This window comes from Varroa jacobsoni, unplaced genomic scaffold (assembly GCF_002532875.2).
Source record: "Varroa jacobsoni isolate VJ856 unplaced genomic scaffold, vjacob_1.0 contig03056, whole genome shotgun sequence".
Taxonomy (NCBI): Eukaryota; Metazoa; Arthropoda; class Arachnida; order Mesostigmata; family Varroidae; genus Varroa; species Varroa jacobsoni.
In genome coordinates, this window is record NW_019214940.1 from 8,940 (window position 1) to 13,357 (window position 4,418).

Genomic DNA, 4,418 nt, shown 5'->3' on the forward strand with positions numbered 1-4,418 from the left:
ATTGATACGGTCTTGTACTTGCGAATCCCTTGGTGAAGTTAATTATTATACTACACTATTTACGTACGATGTTTAACAATGGGCGAAATAAACATTTGAAAGCGGAGACAATTAACGAGGACGGAAATGATCTATGCATCATACATGCCCATTCTCCTAGAAGTGTTATTGGGGTCCTTCATCAGTACTGGCTCGACCGACGACTGGTTGTTTGTCTGTTTTTTATCCATATTGATATCAATTTTTTTTGCATGGTTGAGACCGTTTACTTAAGAATATCTATATATCAGCAATGCTTTCGGCGCATACATACACTATACACTATGCGTGATCGCAGTAACAATGTAGAGAGAACTAACAGGATTCAGGCTGTTTCTAGCTAGAGAATCTCCTGCTAAGAGCGGGTTACTGTATTTAGAATCTCGCTTCGTGCCCATGTTTGCGATCTGAGGGAACGCTCATGCAGCGCTGGATGTAAATCTTAAAACATTTATTTAGTCTACCCGTATCAATGTATAATTTAACTATATCACCACAAATTTGACGAAAACGTAGTTTATTGTACAACCATAGATGATATGTCCATCGACTGTTATGTAAAACTACACAGTATGAGGAACGTGCGGAACGGAGAGTCTTCATCTTAATTTTTTTTTATAGAATTTACCTTTAGTAGCCCTTTAAGCTGTTCACCGTTAACGTCCTGCAGATTGGTGAAGTCACAATTTAGAATTCTACTGCCGTTCACATATGTGATACAGTACAATCAAACAGATTGATAGAAAATTGTATATACAGCTTAGAGTGATTATTTGTCATTATCAGTCAGTTTATTGCCTGTACATATTGACAGGCAGTATTTGCGAAGACCACGTCCTTTGTCTTCGATGTACGATCGTATTTTGCCTGGATGGGTAAATTTATAAAAACGGAGAAGTCGAGCCGCAAAGTCTCAAGCTCAAAATCATAAGAATCCTGCAAAATTTCAATGGTAGACGCAAACGAAAGAGACGTTATTCTTATCTACCGTAACGCCATAACGAGCATCTTGACAAGTCAATGCAAGAACCTTAGTGACACAGATCGTATGCCGTCACAGTTCCAACAAGAATCATCAGCTCTTAGCTGATGATTCTTGTTTTAGCGGTGAAAAATTGAGTTAGCTTTTAACGAACAGTCTGTTCTAGTTACGGTTCTATACCGAGTGCTTCACGAAGCGTACTCGACCCACCGGAAACGATAGAATTACGCAGTATTATTTTAAATGTAATGAACTTGAAGAGAGGCTTACATTATATTTGAGATGAATAATTACGAAATGACCCCTCTGAATAATTTACAAATGTGTTTTACAGCCATTGACGATACTAGTGACATCGTAAATCGATAGCGGTAATTTAGTAGAAATATAATACAGACAAACGAAATGTTTGCGTTTTCGTGAACTCGAATCATATAATAGCGGAGCTTCTTTAGAATGGTTCAATAAAACGATACACACCCTTGAAAGGCACATGCTTTAAACAAGCGTAAACGTATCACAGCACCTGCTGTTCATGTAGATCTTATTTATAATACATTTCAGGTGTATTTATTAGTAGTTAAATCGCGTATCAGGTACTAGTATTAAACGTGTTGAAATGACTACAAAAAACACGGGTTTTCTCGGCGCACATGTGAAAATGTTGAATAACCCGTTCACGAAGCGACCGTACTCCATGAACTTCTTTTGTTCCGCAGACTTCGCTAACTTCACCAGCAACGCAATAGCTTTGCCCCAATTTTAATCTGAAGGTCGATTTCCGAGTGAGTCCTGCTATAGGTCGCGTTAAAGGATAAAGGTTACGTGCCACTTTACATCTATCCATAATAGCCGAACCCATAACCTGGGTATCCGTACCCGCCGTACGCATACGGGGCCGCGTACCCACCACCGAAGTCGCCAAATCGAAAACCGCCAAATCCGCCTAAGCCGCCGAGGCCTCCATAGGGGCCGGCAAATGCCCCAGCTAATGCTCCGTATTTAAGCAGCTTCTTGTACCCGAAAGCTTCCACCGAGGAGTGAAAGCCACTGATGGTGATAAGCGTGAGAAAGACGGCACAGAATGATGTGATTCGTCCTGAATGCTAAGGACAACGAAATAGCGGGAGGCAGTGATGAAAAAATTAATATATACATAAACGTGTGTGTGTGTGTAATGCATACTGAAAATTTGACATAAAATAGTAGGCGTCGTTAACCCTAAATATAGACTACAAGATAGCCTTACCTGCATGAAAAACAACACTGTATGTTTCGGTAATCAGTTTTTTTGTTTACTTAAGATTGATCTATTTCAGAGCAAAATGTTATTTATGCTGCTCAAGCGTGACCAGCATGATGAGCAAATATTCATCGGAAAAATAATTTAAAAATTACTTTTAATTGGATTTTAAATTTCAGTATTTGGCTGCTGTCGTCTAGTTAGTTTAATTGTTCGCAATATAAGACATCCAATGTAAAACTTACCCGTGTAGAATACATAGTTGCCAAAAGGCTTTAATCTGAATAAGTGGCCAGCGCAAGTTGAAACACTTGATATTTCACTGGGCAGCACGAGCTCTTGCTAGAAATTTAATTAATTCTTAATAAATCGAACGGAGACCACTGTGGACGTAATATAGTGATGCGTCACGCGTTTAGCACCTTCCGATTCTTGCAGATTTACTTAACGGGCCTTTAAATGGTTTTTCCTGCACTTAGTGCTCGTGGTACGTGCGGCCAGTTGATCCTTCGAGCTACAACAACACATCTGATTAACTTGAGTTCTGATCGCTCATATATATATATATATATATATATATATGAGCGATCAGAAGACTGCTCCAAAGATGTATAGATATATATATATATATACATTTTTGGAGCAGTCTAAGCATCGCAGAACCCCAACGGCCAAACATGATCATCTGGCCTTGCTTGAACTGGCCTCACCCAGCCTTTCAACCCTTTGATCAAAGATCTTGACCAGAGCCACGCCCCTCAACCATCGCAAGGATCTAAGTTATTCCTTCGTAGGCAGTTTCTCCTTACAGCTCTTTACCTGCGCGCGGTCCAGAATTTACGTCGTTGGCTTCGGTCGACAAGGCCAAAACAGTACGCCTTTCAAGAGCAACCCTCACTTTCGTGATAATGGATTTTAATATTAGGCTATATATTAATAATATATGACCACAGCTTTTTGAGGGTTTCTTCCGGCCAATTTCTAGCGACCTCCACTAGCGTTTGAAATTTTTACACAAAACTAAATTGAATTTTTCGTATTTCCCGGCCACACCCGCATTTATTTTCTGGTACCCGCTGTGCGTGTACTGCATTGTGGTTACTAGTTCCCTTTCATCAGGACCCACTCTCCACTGGTCATCGAATATGGTAAACTTCATTAGGGTGCGATTTAGCAAACGAATCCACCACTGGAATAGCGTCCTTTCCTTGGCCATTTTTTTTGTCAAAAGAATGCTACAACGTCGATATATTTATGAGTTCAGTGCTACGTCTGTCGCCGACTTCTCGCCGACGTCCGCCCGTGCCGCCTCCATGACGCCACCTCATGTGTAATGACTATTTTGTCCTTGGCCGCTCTTCGTCTTCTGAGCACATGCAGTTGTCGTTGCTGCTGTCTCAGTTATGCAAGACTGACCTTGTGAAAACAACATGATTATTGTTTTTTGTTGTAGTTGTCATGATAGTAATAGAAGTAGAAGCTTTTTCTTTGGCATTGCATCTTCCACCACAAAGACTTCGATCTCCCTGTGAAGGGGGTTACCCTTTGAAGGGTGACCGTGCGACAGTTTCAATCTCGGCAGATCTGGCAGATCAGACGGTCGAACGACTGGGCGAGCAGCAAGGAATACTCAGCCAAAGATATGGACGCTCGCCCCCACCCTCTACTGGCAGCTAGATTCAAAGACAAGGAATAGATCAACGATAGTCAGATATAAATGCGTGCACTGCAAAAAGAGTTTCGGCAGTAAAACAATGGACATTGCTGCATTGATTTCTAATGAGATGACTTAGGATCAGTGGATTAAAACAGCTTAAAGGAACCCAGGTAGAACGTCTGTTCGATGATAGAATGATTAAACTGGCTGGCAGCGGAAATGCTGGAACTAATCACCGCGTGCAGCAATTGTGGCTTAATCCAGAGCAGAAACAAGTTGCAGTGTCATTATTGCTATTCGTATTGTCTGTCAATTTTTCGACGTTACTTTTCCCAATCTGTCTATGGGTTATCCCTATCGGATAGATGCATCACTGGGCAATTCTACATGATTACTAGGTATGAATCGTGTCGAAAGAAGATATGAACGTCGAGTGGGCACGTTTTTACTTATTGCTATGGTAGTGAATAATAGCTAACGTTAATCGGTCTTCTCTT

General features: G+C 40.9%; 1 long non-coding RNA gene across 1 annotated transcript; it reads right to left on the minus strand.

Moving 5' to 3' along the window:
• Positions 1 to 539: 539 nt before the first annotated feature.
• Positions 540 to 2,792, minus strand: LOC111272713 (uncharacterized). The gene is made up of 2 exons (XR_002687680.1): positions 2,510 to 2,792; positions 540 to 2,127 (listed from the first exon to the last, which is right to left on the minus strand). It is a non-coding gene; the product is annotated as an uncharacterized LOC111272713 (long non-coding RNA).
• Positions 2,793 to 4,418: the final 1,626 nt, after the last annotated feature.